At 33.1% G+C, this 19844-nt stretch overlaps 1 long non-coding RNA gene across 3 annotated transcripts; it reads right to left on the reverse strand.

Moving 5' to 3' along the window:
- Nucleotides 1-13670: 13670 nt before the first annotated feature.
- Nucleotides 13671-16203, reverse strand: LOC146948895 (uncharacterized). 3 transcript variants are annotated; one of them, XR_015025365.1, is made up of 5 exons: nt 15813-16203; nt 15622-15710; nt 15362-15506; nt 14209-14264; nt 13671-14037 (listed from the first exon to the last, which is right to left on the reverse strand). It is a non-coding gene; the product is annotated as an uncharacterized LOC146948895 (long non-coding RNA). The 3 variants fall into 3 exon arrangements; XR_015025366.1 differs by having other exon boundaries at nt 14377-15506; XR_015025364.1 differs by lacking the exon at nt 14209-14264.
- Nucleotides 16204-19844: the final 3641 nt, after the last annotated feature.

The following is a 19844-nucleotide window of genomic DNA, read 5'->3' on the forward strand; positions in this document are numbered from 1 at the left end:
GCTTGTATAAACTCTTGCTTTAATCCCTGTTAAAAAAATCATTTTAAAATTGCATTTGAGTCGTTTCGAATCATTTTGGTCCCTAGGGGCGTTTTGGTCGTTTCACATAATATTTCTGATTCGTTTTAATCTGCTTTGTTGTTTTTAATCGTCTCATTTTACGTTAATTTTCAATTTACTTTTTCAATTCAATTTTAGTTTTAATTTTCATTTTAGTCCGCGCACTTTTGTTATTTACGTTTTTAATCCCTTTTAAGTTTGTTAGAGTCCAAGTGCCATGTGTCCAAATGTTATTGGTTTTTAAGAGTTTGTTAGAGTCCAAGTCCATGTGGCATTCCCTCATTGGTCCAAGCATCCCTTTCATCCCCTATATAAGTCAAAGGCTTGGTCAAATTTTTCACATTCAATCATTTTTACAAAATTCCACAAAAAAGTCATAAAAATTTTCTCTCTTTTCCCTCTTTTTTCTCACGTGTTCATTTTTCTTTCTCCTCCCTAACCAACTATTTCTCCACCACTCCTCCTCCCTAACTAACTCTATCATCACCCTAACTAACTCCATAACCACCACCTTCATCAATCTTCATCACTTCAACCTCCATCAAAACCGCCACAACACCTCCAACAAACCACCATCATCCACCTCAACCGCCACCTTCCACCACCAAAACCACCACAATCCACCACAAAATCACAACAACAACAACCGTTTCACTTAACCAATATCACACAACAACAAATCCGTTCGAATTGTTCACCAACAGCGCCATTGGCTCGAAGTGAGAGGAAAGAAAACGTGAATCCAGTGAATTGGATCGAGGCAAAGAAGAAGAAGCAGTAAAAGAAGAGAAGAATCGTCCAAGATCAAGCTTGCAAAGGTTCAGATCAACGAAGTTTCCGGCGAAATCGAAATTGTTGTTGCCGTTTTCCGTCCGAAGTCCTCTACTTCTCCGATCTTCCTAAGATATCACCAGTTTAAAAGGTTCAAACGTAATCAATGTTTGACACCCGAAAACCAAGATAAAACAATATATACTATTAATGAAATTAAAACTAGACAAAATTAAACTAAATAATTAAGCTTAACTGGTTAATTTATTTCACATAAGGATGAATTGTTTAGGTTAATCTGGTCGATTTATGGATGAAACATTTTTTTATCAAACTTAACTTATCTTACCATGTCCATTTTCTCTTGAAAACCGAAGGGTTAACATAAAAAAAAACTAGACACAACTAGGGGTTTGTTGATTTTTTTTAGGATTTGGAGAAATTGAGTGAAAGTAATTTTGAAAGCTTTGATGAGAGTAAAATTCATAGACATCCATTTTGATAAAAGATATGTAAAGATAGTATAATAGCTCTATGTTTTCTCAAGTGGATCTTGAATATAGGATAGGATGTGGATGTTTAGAGCACTGAAAATAGGGAAGCATCTTCTCTTCCACGTGAGAAATTTGTCGTGAGCTTGAACGGAGAGGACTAGTGTCACCTTTCTTCGAAAAACATGTTGAGCTTTATTGGCTTTTGTTTTTCCCTTTTTTATTTAGTTATTTTTTGTCAAAATGATGTTATTGCAATTTGATTTATTTTTTCAGGAGTAGGGTCAGCTCAATAATTTTTATTAGTAAATGAATTCTAAAGCAAAATTGGATATTTGTGACCATTTTAGTAATGTATAATGTCTTTTTGTTTATAAAATTTAATAATAAAATAAATTTTTGTTTATAGGTATTAAGTGAGGGTTTTAATGGTCTTACCTTTGGTCAAACTTGAAAACAAATGTGTGTTTGTTTTAAATTTACTAAATTTATATTTAGGAATAACATTTTTTGAAATATAAAGATGTGAATTTTATTTTAAGGTATTTAAAAAAAAAGATGTTTGATTAACAATATAATATTTCCCAAAACCTTCAAATTAAGGAGATTAATAAGTAGTCACACATGAATTTATTCTTTTTTTTTGAAAGGACGCATGAATTTATTCTTATTTTCATGAAAACTTCATTCTCACATTTTTCTTTGGGAAACTTTTTCTATTCCTATGATTATTTTATACTCGAATATAAAATGTAGTAAACTATTAACAAACATAGACATGCATATTTTTATGCTTTTATTTCCATAAATCTACAAATATAACTTGAAAGAAACATATCTCAAATATCACCTGCATACAATCATATAATAATTTGTTATCAAGGTTGTCCCAAATACCAATGGCAGAGCTCTCGCTTAAAAATTTAAAATTATTGTTAATCCTTCATTTTTATATTTTTGTTAGTGATATTAATACATTTTGATTTCTTTTTCTTTTTCTTTTGATAAAATTAAATTTTTTGATTTCTTTTTGTGTGTTTGGCATTTTCTCGTATATAGATAGATTTGTAGGAGATCCTACGGTCAAGTCACCGCTTTAAACGGGACCCCGGGTTGGTGTCATGCGAATCTCGATGTCCCCATGTGTTTGGCATTTTTATGAAGAGTCTCTTTCACAAGTTCTATTTGTGTGAATTTCATGCTATTTATTATTTCTCATTTATTTGCTCTCGATCACCTTCTTTTTTTAAAAAATACTAGTATATTTTATTAGATTGAAAAATGCGTACTACCTCATACAATATTACCATATTGAAGAGAACCACAAACCCAAACAAGAATTTAAAATAAAGTTTATATCTAATATGGAACAGTTTTGGATTAAAACCAAAATAACAATCGATGTCAGCAGAGACTCTGACTATTTAAACAAGCTACTATTGTGTTTAAATAGTTAATGAAATTCATAAAATAATGAATTATTCGTGGTGAATTCGAGTTCGATTTATAGATTGTCACGATTTTTTTTTTTAGAATTTACATACATTTTGAACAAACTTTAAGCTATCAAAGACAGGTTGACTGCTTACTACCTCCAAAGTCAACTCCTGAGTGACATAATTCTAATTAAACTCAATACGTCTTCAATCTTCATGTTTTTACAAAAAAATGGTCTTGGTTGTCCAAAGGGCAGGTTGACTGTTTACTACCTCGAAAGGTTATCAACCATTTTATACTAAGCCGTGTATTAAAGAACTTTAAACTTCTTTTTGAAGATTTCTTCAAGAAAAAAAAACTTCTTTTTGAAGAAGTAAAAAAATTTCAAATTTATTCTCTTCATTCAAGCTTTGCATAACTAGTCAAATTATGTGTTATAGATATCTTTTCATTGAATGATGTTATCTTGACACATAATGTGGCAACAAAATTTGTCAACAATTTGGATGGTAACGTAGTTCAAATACATATTTCTTTATAAGCAATATACATACATACATTGTTAATCATTATAGATTAAAAAAAAGATTGTAAGTTTGTATTTTAAAAATGAATTTAATGAGGATTTTTTTTTGAAGTGGCATTATGATGATTTATTCAAAAGTTTTATTTTTTTAAGGAATTCGACATCAAAATGTTGATCTATAGAATTGATTTCTCATAGGAAAATTGTTCGGATAGTTCAAAGTGGAGACGGTTCCTACAAGATGGCAATATGGGGATGGAGAATTTAACATATGAGGAAGGCACGTGCAAATTAGGCAAATAAAGTACAGCACATGCTACCTTTCATAACACGAAGAGTTACTACCAACCCACCAAGCAATAGATTAGGGAGTATATAATATGATGGTGGGTGGCTTTTATTTGCTAGCATGCAAATTTGGATTTGATGTATGGATTGAGACATGTACCTGGCCTTTTTTTAGAGGTTCTTACACTTGTGACTCAAGGTAGTGGTCAAAGTGGGGTTCAAAAGAAAGAAGTATTGTTCCCTAGAATATCAAAGTAGATCGCCCAGCTGATCTACAAAACATGAATCAGTAACAAATAAGGAAAGTCCTAAGAAGTAGGAACATTTTTCGGAACTTCCAGTCATATCACTTTATTCCCTAAAATATTGTTGCTCCTTTGGGAATAAACGCTCAACTGATTATGTACATATATGTACGTTGCTTGATCATCGAGTTAAGGAAAGGTTGTTTCCTTTTAAAGATAAGGCGCACGTACAAATAGACATGAACTCAAGCACACTGAACCGTGCCAGGATGTTGAAACATTCTGTCCAACATCTCAAATAGATTCCTAAACCATGTTGGAACATAGTACCCAACAACACACTTAATAGATATTTGTTTTAGCAACAATGCAGTCAATCCAAATACCTAACAGAGTCAACACTCATCACTACAAAACAACAAAACAATTAATGTCTTTTAATTGATTTGATTTTTTTTTGAAGGAATTGATGATTTTTTTATCCTTCTCCCTTTGCGTTTTTTCCCTTACGCTAAAAAATTGCATGTTTATTTTTTTTAAAGAAAAAAATTGTAAAATTTAAAGAATTGCATATTTATTCTTCTCCATTTACTTGTATATATTATACGGTTTCTTCGTTATAATTATGATCCTTTCTTATATTTTTTGTAAACACACGTTTTTGTACTAATTTGTCACAAAAAAAAAATGATAGAGGAAATAACCCTGGTCTTTTCTCTATCATCATTTTTCTTTTCGTAACAGATTAGTACAAAAATGTGTGTTTACAAAAAATATAAGAAAGGATGAAAATTATAGCGAAGAAACCAAATAATATATGTCGTATAAAAAACAAGTAAAGGGAGAAGAATAAATATGCAATTCTTTAAATTTTACAATTTTTTCTTTAAAAAAAATGCTATTTTTTAGCGTAAGGGAAAAAAAAAGTAAAGGGAGAAGAATAAAAAAAATCAACAATTCCTTCAAAAAAAATCAACAATCAAAAGACATTAATTGTTTTGTTGTTTATTGGTGATGAGTGTTGACTCCAATAGAGAATTAAATTAAAGCCAACCATATCAATTATTATAAATCAATCTAAGCAAATAAACAATATTAAAACTATAAGAAATTATTATTAATCCCATCGAAAAGAAAAGTTACATAATTTTATAATTCGTACCTTAGCTCCTATAAGAAAGTATTATTAATCCCTTAAAAAAAGTATTATTAATTAAAGTGACACTGATATTATTGTATTTATCTCCTTGAATTCGCTCCCATTACGGTCAAATATTTATCGGAAAATGACAACTTACTACAAATACGGTTAACATGACAGGTTTTAATTATATTTATACCTTGATATTATTTATATATTAGCTTGATTTAAAATTGGTTTACCTATTTAAACCAAATAACTAAAACTTTCCTTTCAAAAAAAAAAAAACTAAAACTATAAGCTTTTTATAATACAACTAATTTACTCTTACAAAATCAACTTTTTTTAGGTAACATACTCTTACAAAATAGACTTGTAACATGAACAGTGCGCTTATATAACAACAACAACAACAACAACGCCTTATCCCACTAAGTGGGGTCGGCTACATGGATCAAATGCCGCCATAATGTTCTATCAAAGACCATATTTGGATCCAACTCATTGACCTCTAAATCTTTTCTAATGGTTTCTCTAATAGTTTTCTTAGGTCTTCCTCTACCTCTTTTAACCTGACTCTCCTCCATTTGATCTACTCTTCTTACCATGGCGTCTACGGGTCTTCTCTCTACATGTCCAAACCATCTAAGCCTATTTTCTACCAACTTTTCTACTATAGGTGCTACCCCCACTCTCTCTCTAATGATGTCATTCCTAATCCTATCATGTCTAGTCTTACCACTCATCCAACGCAACATCCTCATCTCCGCTACGCTTACTTTACTCTCGTGTTGGCTCTTAACCGCCCAACACTCCGTACCATACAACATTGCCGGTCTGACTGCTGTCCGATAGAATTTTCCTTTCAGCTTAAGTGGTACTTTCTTATCGCACAAAACACCTGAGGCTCTTCTCCATTTCAACCACCCAGCTTGAATACGATGATGTACATCAGCTTCTATTTCTCCGTCATTTTGTACTATGGACCCAAGATATCTAAACCGTGTAACTTGGGGTATGATATGATCTCCAACTTTCACCTCTAAGGTAGACCCACTTCTTCTTTTACTGAAGTTACATTCCATATATTTCGTCTTGTTTCTACTCAGGCGGAAACCGTACGCTTCTAAGGCTTGCCTCCAAGTCTCTAGCCTCCCGTTTAACTCCTCCATCGACTCACCAAGCAAGACTACATCATCTGCAAAAAGCATACATCTCGGTGCTAACTCTTGGATGTGTTCCGTCAGTACATCCAAAACTAAAGTAAAAAGATAAGGACTTAGGGTTGACCCTTGGTGCAGTCCTATTGTTATGGGAAAATCTCCGGTATCCCCATCCCGCGTCCTCACACTAGTCGAAGCCCCCTCATACATATCCTGGATAGCTCTAATATAGGCAATCCTCACCCCTTTCTTCTCCAGGGCTTTCCACAAAATCTCTCTAGGTACTCTATCATACGCCTTCTCCAAATCAATGAAAACTAAGTGCAAGTCTTTTTTATCCGTCCGATATCGCTCCATCACGCGTCGAAGTAAGTAGATCGCTTCCATAGTCGACCTCCCAGGCATAAAACCAAATTGGTTATCCGTAACGTGAGTCTCTTTTCTTAGTCTTCGCTCAATTACCCTTTCCCATAACTTCATGGTATGACTCATTAGCTTAATTCCCCTATAATTCGCGCAATCTTGTATATCCCCCTTGTTCTTATAGATTGGAATTAAGGTGCTTCTTCTCCACTCGTCCGGCATTTTCTTCGTCCTCATAATCTCGTTGAAAAGTTTTGTGAGCCACCCAATTCCTCTATCGCCAAGACTTTTCCACACTTCGATAGGTATGTTGTCCGGCCCAACTGCCTTGCCATTACTCATCCTTTTCAACGCTTCTTTCACCTCGTGCTCCTGAATCCGACGATAATAGTTATAGTTTCGGTCCTCCTCTCTGATGTCTAACCTGTTAGAGTCTGGTAAGATCTCATATCCTTCATTAAATAAGTTGTGGAAATACTTCTTCCATCTATCCTTAATATGTCTCTCTTGCACCAAAACTATACCCTCTTCATCCTTAATACACTTCACTTGGTCCAGGTCTCTTGTCTTTCGTTCTCGTCCCTTCGCTAGCTTGTATATAGATTTCTCCCCCTCCTTGGTACCTAAAGATTGGTATAATCCTTCAAATGCTTGAGTTCTCGCTTCGATCACCGCCTTCTTAGCCTCTTTCCTAGCTATCTTATATTTATCCCAAGTTTCAGCATTTTTACACTTAGACCAATCTCTAAAACAATCTCTCTTGATCCGAACTTTACTCTGAACACTGTCATTCCATCACCAAGATTCTTTACCCCTAGGTCCAAAACCTCTAGATTCTCCCAATGTCTCTTTTGCCCCCTTCTTAATCTCATGAGCCATCCTCTCCCACATATCATTAGCACTTCCATGTGGTTGCCTGAAACCTCCCTCTAATATCTTGTGTTGGAATATCCTTTGTTTGTCACCCTTTAAATGCCACCACTTGATTTGCGGAGCCCCGCTACGGTGTCTTCTCTTTGCCCTCCTCTTAACCCTTACATCCATCACCATTACTCTATGTTGGGTAGTTAAGCCCTCTCCCGGTATGACTTTACAGTCTAAACAGATCTTCCTGTCTGTTTTCCTAATGAGAAAGAAATCGATCTGAGAACAAGAGGCCCCACTCTTGTAAGTGATGAGATGCTCCTCTCTTTTCCTAAAACACGTATTTGCTATTGTAAGCTCAAAAGCCGATGAAAAATCTAAGATGGAATTTCCCTCCGCATTTATTAAAACTTTATTTTTGTTGTACGTGAGAATTTAGTTCTTTTCAATACATATTAAAAACTCCAATTAATTATTTATCTTTGAGGAGGTCATTGTTATCGTTTTAATGTGTATACGTGTAGTCGCGTCACTCTTTATCTATAAAATCAATGTTTCTTCATCCCCAATCAGAAAGTATCAATTTCGCCTTTCTCTCTCCTAATATTCATTTTCACTCTTTGTCTCTCTTCCAATCTCTCTCCATCAAAAATGGAGAAAGAAGAATCATCCCCTTCAAAATCTTCAAAGAGGATCTCGTTGAAAACAGCCAACTGTGACTTGTTTGAGATAGAAGTTGCAATAGCAAAGCCGATGAAAACCGTACAAGCTTTCATCGAAGAAGATGTGAATGCTGAATGTGGCAAGCAAGGATCTTGCTATGATTGTTGAGTATTGTATGCAGGAAATCACTGGAAAGATTACCGAGGATTTTGAAGCTGGGTTTGTGAAATAAATTGACAACAAAGAGTTGAAGCTCCTCCTGCTTGCAAAATACTAAATGAATTGACAATTTCATTAAATGTGTTACAAGTAAAAGGACCTTCAACTCTTCGTTTTCAATTTCTTTCACAAACCCAGCTTCAAAATCCTCGGTAATCTCTCTAGTGATTACCTTCTTACAATACTCAAAAATCATAGCAAGATCCTTGCTTGCCACATTCGGCAAAGGAATGATGGCATTATTCACATCTTTTTTGATGAAATCATGTACGGTTTTCATCGGCTTTGCTATTGCAACTTCTATCTCAAACAAAGTCACCGTCGGTTGTTTTCAACGAGATCCTCTTTGAAGATTTTGAAGGGGGTGATGCTTCTTTCTACATTTTTGATGGAGAGAGAATGGAAGAGAGACTAAGAGTGAAAATGAATATTAGGAAACAAATAGTGGAAATTGATATTTTTTTGATTGGGGATGAAGAAGCATTGCTTTTATAGATAAAGAGTGACGTGACTACACGTATACACATTAAAACGATAACAATGACCTCCTCAAAGATAAATAATTAATTGGAGTTTTTTTTATATGACTAGAATTACACATTAAAAAGTAGTGAGTTAGTTTTGAAGATACAAAAGTAAACTAATATTCATAAATTTGTATTGAAATATTCGCACAAACTGGGACAACAACATTTGTGGTGTACCACAACGGTAAAAAACCGTTGCAACATGCGAAAAAAGCGTTGTTGTTATCTACCAGAACGGTTTTCCGTCCGTGGCAATCTGAGGCGTTGTCTTATCGTTAGACAATGCTTTTTTTCACATACAGCAACATCGTAAGAAAAATCGTAGCAATAGGAACCATATGAGAACGGTTTTCGTCCACCAAAATAGCAACGGATTTTATTCGTTACCAATAAGAAAACGTAGCGAATAGTACAAATTGGAGAACGCTTTTCTAAAGGGTTATCTCAACGAACTTTTGCCGTTGCTATTACGTAAACCGTTCTCGAAGGCCTGTTTGTTATGGCTCGTAATAACACCCCCAAAAAATTTTAACCGTTCTGAAAGATATTTTTTTTATATTTTTTATTAAATACTAAATAAAGTCATTGTCAATCATACTTATTCTGACTTAAAGGATCTGTAACTTTAATAAAATATTATTCACATAAAAATTATAAATTTGATATATGATCTTAGATTAAAATATTACATAAAATCAAATACTTGTCAGTCATCATTGATCACCACAACAAAATTACATCATAAATTTTCTGAGTCTTTAACGTATACCCTAAGTCTTATAATGTCAAGTATCATTTTTAAAAATAGCATCTTCAAAAATAACCATCAACATCTATTAGAAAGAAAAAAAACTTGAGCATTAACATTTGTATCTCTTCATCTACTGCTTGCGAATCTTGAATTCCTCATCAATATATCATCATTATTCATCTACAAAATAAAATTAATATTTTCAATAAGTAATGTGTACAAAAATAACCATCAACCCTTTAGAGAACATGTTAATTAATTAATACATATATAAGAAAGCAATTGGACAATTAAAAAAAAAGTATAAAAAAAGTTCAGAGGGATACCCATTCCAACTGCAACTTGTGTTACAAGCAGCTTTATCTCATATATCCATTTAGTACAACATGCTCAACCTATGGAAAAAAAACATACGAAGAAAAATTCAGAGTATAGAGAGTAGAATAACTGACTAAAAGAATTACAAGTTATGAAGCATGTACACTCTTCAGATAAGGCGTGTCCATATGTATCTTGTTCGACACGACACTAACCCGTAAGATTACATTGAATTATATCAAATTTTGACATTATTATGGGTGTCGACGTGTCTATGTAAGTCTGTGATTCATTGATTAAAAGCATCCTTGGAAAATCACCTGAAATATACAAAAACATGTTCCAAGAGTAAATATTAAGGTCAACTGCCTATGAAATATTGGTTTAGCGACATACAATTTTTATACCTTTTTTTGATACCTCCTTCCAACACTATAATCACGAGTGAACCCGTTGCCCCTCTCTACTCTATCTTCCAAGTCATCCCCAAACCTCAATCTTAATGACATTGACCAATGTTCAGCACTTGTAACATATAACATTGACTAAAGTTCAGCACTTGTAACAATAATTCCATAAATAATTCACTATGATAAATAAATAAATTATTGAAATCATTTATTGAACGAAACTATCTTCAATATGTATATTGAAATAAAAAAAGTTAAAATAGGCAACCAAGGGCGTAAAAAACCCTATAACAAAACAAAAGAAATTACGGGTGAAATAAACCCTTTTTTGGAAAAATTGAATTCAAAATTGGAGACAAATTAAGATTTGGGACATTCAACAAAAGAAACAAGATACAGGGAATTGAAAAAGGAGGAAGAATACGCACCACAACTATTTTAATTGACTAGGACACTAGCTAAATAAGCATTATGGATTAAAAATAGCTCAACGAATTTTTTTTTTTGAAACATTTTTTATGACATATTTCCATGTGAAGTCTTCTTGATTTATAAAGTGCATATATTCGACTCATATGAACTTGAAGAAATTGTGGGAAGCAAAAACAACAGCCAGAACCACAATTTTTATGGAGAGGACTACTATAACTAAATGACTTACATGACAAGACAAGTAATTTGCTAAAACTACCTATAACATTAACGAGCCAATTCTAACAATCACAAATAGAGTTGTCAAAAGTAACTAGCTAAATAGCTAAGCATGAACACAATTATTGTGGTATGTACACCTTAAGTGATAAGGCTCTTACTTCCATGCCAGTATTTCATGTAAGGTCCAATCACATTGAAGTTTATGATGATTATAAGAGATCAAATACCGAGCAATTAAAATCTTGGCGCAAAGGTGTTGGAACTGTGCAGAAGGAATGGGCAGTCTCACGTGCAGGAAGTTGAATTGTGCAGAAGGAACCAGAGGCATCAAAGATACTTTTCACTAATCACCCCTTGTTTTTTCGACACAACTGTGCAATGTAGTTCTTTCTTTCTCAACGAAATCAAGCGACAAAATGACCAAAAAATGTAAATAAAAGTATTTAAATTGATCACATTGGAGAATCCTTCACAACTTAAGAAAAAACTATCTTATTGGTTCAGTCATGAGACTTATCCCCCCAACAACTTTCTCTTTAAATAAACTTAACACAAATTTTCAAAGACCGAGAGCACTTTCCCATGAAGATGATGCTTTGAAACTGTACGATGAGAGGAAAACCATAATTAAGAACAAGTACAACCAATCTCCACAAATTCAAGTACCTTAGAGCTTCAAGGATTTGAAAAATCAATACTGAACCATATCAAGTACCACTAAAAAATAGTAAAAAAATGATTTTTAACATTAAATACACAAAACCTAACTATGAAAGCACACTTTTTTGCAATGTCTGCATTCCAAAAGTTGAAATTGGCAACAATATGTTGGGTGATACTTAAAGAGCCAAAGAAAAATTCTAACACAAGAAATTAAGAGACATAATAACTATGACAGTAACAACATTACCTAGACATTAGAGGCAGTGAAGATGAAACTCTCCAATATCTCCGACAGGTGAAGATCAAACGCACGCGAACAAATTCTCTTACTGCAAAGACGAAATCTATCTGTCGGCGAAGACGGAATCGTGAAATTTGTGGGTTTGGAAATTGTGGTGTTGAACCCAAACCGGAGTGGATTTGGTGAGGGCGGGGATCTCAGCTGAAGTAGGTTTGAGCGAGGGTAATAGAATCAAAGAAGATGGTTTGCGATTTGAGCCAATTTGTGAAACCCTCTGCACAATTTGGGTTTGGGGTCGTGAAAAAGGTTATAACCAGATAAGGATTTGCAATTTGGAAGAAGAAACCCTCTGCCAGAACCGCTCCATGGCATCCCAATTTTCTAATTGACATTGACTTAGAAAGAGCATCATCTCCAATAAAGAAATCAAGATTAGCCATAACCCCAGCATTGTGCTGTGCAATCCAATTTCCTTTAGAAGAACTTCTCGATTGATTCAAAAACGACTCGTTAATCGCAACCACAGTCGGAACAATAAAACATGGTTCAACATTACCAGCAAAACCCATCTTCGTATACCTACAACAAAAACACATTTTTCCAAATTCAACATAAACCCAATTCAGATAAATCAATAAGATCACACACAATTCCAATCAAAAAACTAAAAAATATCCCATTCAGGCATTTCAACAAACACATGGTGTGCAATTTTGAAAGTAAGAAAAAAAGAACGTAAAAGCAATTGGCCAATTAGAAGTGGAGTGAGAAAAGGTACCCGGAGCCATTGTCGATGACAACAGCAGGACGAGAAGCAGCAGGGTCCATTAGAAATATCAAATAAAAGGTGAAAATCGGATATGGATCTGTGAGAGTGTAATTCAGATCCAGTAGAGATTTAGGCAGAGGATCATGGTCGTGAAGAAGACTTTGATTCTATTTTTAACAAATTTGGAAGAGGATTTGAAGAAAGGTCACACAATTTGGGAGAGGAAAGGTTTCACGATCTGGGCAAAAGAAGTTTTGCTGACTAAACTAGTGAGTCAACGAAATATTTGATTAAAAAACTCAATATTATTTTATTTTAATTCAACGAAATATTCTTTTGTTTCTCCACCGAAAAAACTAAAACCAACCAAAACATTTTAATACGTTGCTTTTTTTTAATATATTAAAAGCCGTTCTCGTTTCTCTCTAGCAGAACGTTATGAAACATTGCCGATTTTTTTTTTATTTTAGCATGATACCGCAATGAAATTTTTAAAATGTTGTCTTTGATACTCTATGAGAACGATTTATTTACCCTAATAAAATTTGGCGTTGTCGTAGAGCTAAAATGTTGTAGCGTAGCGTGACCAAGGATTGAGATGATTATGTTAAATGTTTGAGAAGAAACAAAATATTCTATCAAATTAGTGTGACCAAGGATTGAGATGATTATGTTAAATGATCTTATAACTACACCATTTATCCTCTCTGGGAACAACTGAAAAGCGTTGCCAAAACTAGAAAAAGCGTTGCCTAAAGGTATAGGGGACGTTTTTCAGCCGTCTCCTATGCGAGCGTAGCCTATTCTTTAAGGCGACGTTTTTTTTTATCACTTTTGGGCACACTTTTCCAAAACGTCCCCTAAACTTCATGTACAGGGGACGTTTTTCCGTGTGCATCTATGGAGACGTTTTTAATCGTTGCCAAATTTTTATCTATGAGGACACACAGGAGTCGTCCTCACAGGTTATACGCAACGCTTTTAAAACGTAGCAATAGGTTACCTTCTAAAATAATTATCGATTTGTAGTTTTTTTTTTTTGACAATTTTTGACATTTTTTTTTGACATTTGCTTTCCCCACTGCTGTATTTAACAACTTGGGACAAGTACATGACTTAAGTTTTGAAATTAGTAATATATATCTATTGAACCACCATAGAGCCAACTTTAGAGGGGGCAAAATGATTAGATCAAATAACTATTAATTATCACATTATTAATCTTTCAAATATCTTAAACTTATTCAACAATAATTGCTACTTATTTTCTCTTAAAATGTAGCTTTCATTTACAACAAATTCTAATCAATCGCAAAGAATATAACTAGAGCGGATGTAAAATTACACTAGAGTAAACTTAGAAGACAAACAATTGCTCAAAGGTTTAAACTATTGTATATTTGAAGATAAGTCAAAAATGTTGGGCTGCACACTTGAGTCCCACGATTGTATTGTAAGAGACCTTGCCAACACCTGAAATCATAAAAATGTTAAAACAAATATTTGAATCTTTGGCTCATAGTCATACTAAGATTCATGACAATCAATTATAAAATAGAAATTTTATTAAATAACAAGATTCCTTTGAAAATGTTCTATGATGAGATCAAATTTCTTACTTAACTTTGTCACTTCATCACTTACCACATTACAATACATCAACCTTTTAGAAATTTTTGTCGGTGATGAATGATAACCACCTATTACAAGATTAAATGGAATATGATAAATGCAAACAAAAAATGTGAATGTCAAATAATGATATTCAAGCATAAGTTTTCTTGAGATACAACACATGGGATTAGTGCATACATGATATTCTTTCAAGGACTGAACAATAGCCCCTTTCCTCTCATCCCTACTCTTAAACTCTACCATAATAGTCATGTTTCTTGCTAGTTCAGTACAACACAACAAATTATTGATAGGTTTGGATCATACTAATAACTAATAATAAAAATCTATAGAATAAACAAGAACCACACAACAAAAGGCCTCAAAATTACTTCAATATCAAATTATGACTAGATTAAGAAAGGGAAAAATAACAATTAAGAAATTAAGGTGGAAAGTAACACCTTCAATTGACACATTAATATTAGACCAAAATCTTTGAACCTATCAAAATAAAACAAACCAGAAAAAGGGAGAAAAAGATCACACCAACACGGATATAATATACACTTGTTTTTTAAGGCAAAGAAAGCACTAAAAACCTAGGATAATAAACACAGTGTAACACACAAACCCACAAAGTATCCCTCACTTCAGCATCTGACTCGTTTCTCCATCCATCTCCCCGATTTCAAAATCATCAAATTAACACAAGTAGAAAAATCATGAACTGAACCATGTATCATTTCCTTCGCTAAATATCATCAATTCACAGTTGCTACAAATTTGTATATATCATTCAAATAGAAATACTACACCATTCTATTCAAAATTAGAAACAATCCAAAACTAAAACATCAAAATCAAAAACACCAAACTACATAAATCAATAATATGCAAAATCGAAATTGAAAGCAAATAGACATATATAGAAACCAATAAACTTCCCACGTGGCAATCAGGCAATGGAAAATAAAACCAATTGCTTTGTTTTGATAAATTAACTCATATAGACATATACACACAAGCATATATGCATATCTATATTTTTGTGTGTCTGTATTTTCATCATATTTCTATAACCGCTCACAAATGACTTAATCTGCAAACATTTATAGCGCATATAAAAACAACCAATACAAATAAACTAGAATTACAAAATGGTAACTGAAGCAAAACACACCTTTGAATAGGCGTCGTGTCGATGTCGGACACGACACGTGTCCGACAACGGGACACTGCTAATCCGAGAAATGTCCGTGCTTCATAGGACATATATGAAGAGCTCGATCAGAGTCTCGCAAACGTTCTACTAAAAGATTCATTTTCTGCAGCAGGGCACACACACATACACATGAATAAATGGAAATCACGTCAAGACTTGTATTTCATAATTAAAAAGTGATTATGAATGTAGTTAAGTAATATTTAAATGTAACTTACATGAAAAACAATAGCTTGATTTTAATATACAACGTTGAAATCAAATTATTTTCAATTTCACCAACTTCAAAAAGAGCCTTTCGCAATGCCTATAACTCAAATTGCAAAAACAGATTAATTTCACCAAAAATTAATAAAAAAATAAAGTAAAGAGAGGATGTTATCATTATTAAATAAAAACAAAATAATACCTGAGTATAATAATCTAAAGCATTTTCATAATCAGCATTAGAGAAGCATTGATTGCCAAGCTGCTTATATTTCAACGCCGCTTTTTGCTTTTCCGGTACAGAGCATAACTAGGGTCTGCAAGTTGAGTCAAAATGGACGAATGGGTGTAGAAAATCAAAATTGATTAGGGATCTGAGGTGTGAAGAGAGAAATCGCAGATCTGATGAATGATTTAGGTTCGATTGCAATTTGGGTTTGGGTGTGTGCTTGAGGAACGATTTAAACAAAGACGGTGTAAAGCGATGATGTGATTTGAAGAACGGTTGGAAGGAAGGGATGAACGATTGAAATATTTGGGGAAAAAATTATGTGTCTAAGATGATACGATTTGGATAAAGCTAAGGTACAACACAAAAGCCTTTTTATTAAAAAAAAAACGCAAAAGCCTTTAGTTATATTATATATTAATTATATTATTATTATTATATTACTATATATGTGGAGTAAATTCGTTTTAACTCCCTAAAAAAGAGTAAATTGGTTTTGATTTGGAAGGCAACAAATCATTATTTCTCAAAACTTTTTTTTTATTTTTTTTTTACAAATTTCTCAAAACGTTATGTATTACTACTATTAATAACAGTGTATTTACCTGGAATTACTCGGGTTAGACATATAATTAAGAATAACCAAAATTTGATCTGCCCAACATCTGTAAATAAAATTCACCACGGACCGGTACAGGATAAATATTTTAATGGATACGCACGAATAGAATACATAAACCATATTAAGTACCCGTAAATTAATAGATGCACATGCGAATAATATTAACTAGATTTTGTAAAATTATTAACACGTATAGAACATAATAAATATTTGTTAAGTACCCGACTCGTAGAAATTCGTACCCGTTATAAATTAGTAAAATTATACAATTGTCGTATTACTTAATTAAAAATATTCTTGTCAAAAAATAAAATAAAAATAGATTTCCTAATGAACGATTTTTGTTTGATTAGTAATTTGTTGTCAAAGTGAAAGTGTGGGGGTAATATTTTTGTCTTATCAAAATAGAAGGAATTTGTAACCAAAGAAAAAAAGAAGGAATAAGTCTAAGAGTTTTTTTTTTTGACAAAGAATAAGTCTAAGAGTTGTCAGCTCAGTGGTAAGAGCTTGACTTTATAACTTCAACATACATTGTCCAAATCTCACACGGAAGAGTTGTAAAATGATCAGTAGTGCTACAATTATTTATAATAAAATTTAAGAAATAAATTATAAATAATTTCAATTATTTTAATATAATAATTCATTTTTTTTTTATAAAAAATCATTTTAATGTTGATATTTGCAAATACCAGTTTTAATATAATAAATTATACATAATTTCTTCTTCTTCTTCTTTTTTCCTTATATGCCACATTGCATCGTAAAATAAAATTAAAACATACTTCAAAATAAATAAGTACCTTTCACTCATTATTCTCAGTAGAAAAAAAAAGAAATGCCCAAAGGAAAAATAAAGAATAATGAGATGAACAAAATAACATAAACAAAAGAAAAATTATATTTGTGAGGGGAATAGTCAAATATACCAGGTTCGTGAGGACTTCATTCATCTTCGGAGGCGGTGGAGCTTGAGGAGATGGAGGAGGAGGAATGTCCTCCGACGGCGGAAGAGGCGGAGGCGGTGTCGTGATGTTCAAAGCGGTTGCAGTACGAACACCAGTTGCAGTATCGAGGATGTCATCGCTTCCTTCAGGATTCACTAGCTCGAGAAACGGAACCGTTCGACTTTCGAGGATTTAGATCATCGAACGCGGTGCTTGAGAGGTGGAGGAACGGCTCGCGGTGGTTCTTCGACGAGTTCCAGTCATTACTTCGAAGGTAGGAGCGGTAACTGTTAACCGTTGCGGTGGAGGAACGTGTAACTGAAAACGGTTTCGGCGGAGATGCGTGTAACAGAAAATGGTTACGGTGGAGGATCGTTGGACCGTGGCGGTTTTGTGAATGATCTCCTCCTTCTAGCACCAAATGATCTATCATGTTAGAACGACTGAGTTGCAACGGTGGCTGAGAATGCTCCAGTGATCAGTAACAGCTTCCGGTGCGATGACAATGAGTCTTCGCAGTGGAACGAAGGGTGCCTGCATGCACGTTAGCACTCCAACGCTCAAGTCAGTAATGGAACTGAAAGAGAGTGTGTAAGAAGTGTTGTGAAAAGTGATGTGTACCTTGAGGGTGAAACAAGTTCACCCTTATATAGGCGCGCGTTGGGCACAAGCGTCTCCGAGTTATGCGGCGTGTGATTAGGAGCAGGGAAGGATACATGTAGTGTGATCCATGCGAGGAGGCGTGCTCCTGAATGGCACGGTGCAGGTGAGCTTGGTGTGATCCTTGAGTGTGTAGCCTTGAGGCAGCGTATTATAGTCCACGTGTAGCCGTGTGAGTTGTCCTGTGATCGATTCAGAACAATTATTATTATTATTATTATTATTATTATTATTATTATTATTATTATTATTATTATTATTATTATTATTATTATTATTATTATCATCATCATCATTTACTCAAAAAAATTTATTATCATCATCATCATCATCATCATTATTATAATATTATATAATACTACTCCTTCCGTTGTCGATTATAAGCATATTTTGACTTTTTAGGTTCATTCAATTAATGATGTATGTAGTTCATAATAAAAATCATATACATCATTAATTGAATGAACCTAAAATCTCAAAATTTGCTTATAATGGACAACGGAAGCGTGATTATCAGACGCACATTTTTTGTCGGTCTGTCCGATATTTTTTAGTGTTAATGCGCATAAATTACCATTTACTTAATATTTGTAGGGACTAAAAATGAAATTCTGAATATTTGTAGGGACAATTTACTTAATTAACCCTAATTTTTATGAAATTTTGATTAAAATTAATTTACTTTTAATAAAATTATACTTGTATTTTTCAATGAGACTAATAATATTGCAATTATATTTTTTATTAATTTTTTTTTCATAAAATTTGGAGGGATGATATGTGTTTTTGGTCAAAAGTTTGTAAGGAAGATTGCCACCAAATATTTGATGTTGGGGAAATTTTTATTGATCATTGAAAAAATGTAATCTTTTGTTATAAATAATTCAACAATCTAAAATTGTTCCCAAAAGTAGTTAAGGGGACAATTAGCAAATATTGTCTAAGGAATAATATAGTGACACATTAAAAACGTCCCCAAAAGTACCTAAGGGGACAATTAACAATCGTTGCCAAAGATATAACAGAGTAACACTCCAAAAGTGTCCCCAGAAGTATTTTTGGGCGCGTTTTCCAAGGGTTGCAATAAAAAAGTTGGCAACAGTCGTAAATCGTTGCCTTAGCGACTTTTAGGCAACGCTTTTTACATGTTGCCTAAAAAAGTGTTGCCAGAGACAATAAATAGTGTAGTATGGTCTAACCTTCAGAGATTATAAAAAAGGATATTATGGTGTAATTTGTGTATGTTTTGAAATAATACTATGGTGTAACATGCAAAGATTGTAAATGGGATGTAATGGAAAAACCTAAAATTTTTGTTAGAAGGATACTATAGAGAAAGTTCAAAGGTTTGTCAAGTATAAGGTTTTAAAATTGGTGACAAAATTCAAAGTGGATAAAACAATAGTATAAGTAAGCATAAAAATTATAAGAACCAAGTGAGACATAATCTAATCATACATGCACTAAATAATACTATAATGAATACTTTACAAAACTAGAAACACATTTAAACCATAAATTCACAATACATTACATTGTATCATGAGTGTCACATTCCATGAATATAACATGATAAATTATAGTACTCAAACACAATGGAGCATTCAATTCTATTTAAATATAACATGCAACCATGTAAAACACAAAGACAACTATGAGAGCTTCAAGTTAATTCAACTCATGCATATCAAAATAATAAATTAAAAAAGTACCGAGATAATATCTTGAAGTAAACACATCCAACAAAACAAAGTATACGCAAGTTCACAGATACTA

Source organism: Medicago sativa, chromosome 2 (genome assembly GCF_051527215.1).
Source record: "Medicago sativa cultivar Bolivia chromosome 2, Bolivia_mono, whole genome shotgun sequence".
Lineage (NCBI taxonomy): Eukaryota > Viridiplantae > Streptophyta > Magnoliopsida > Fabales > Fabaceae > Medicago > Medicago sativa.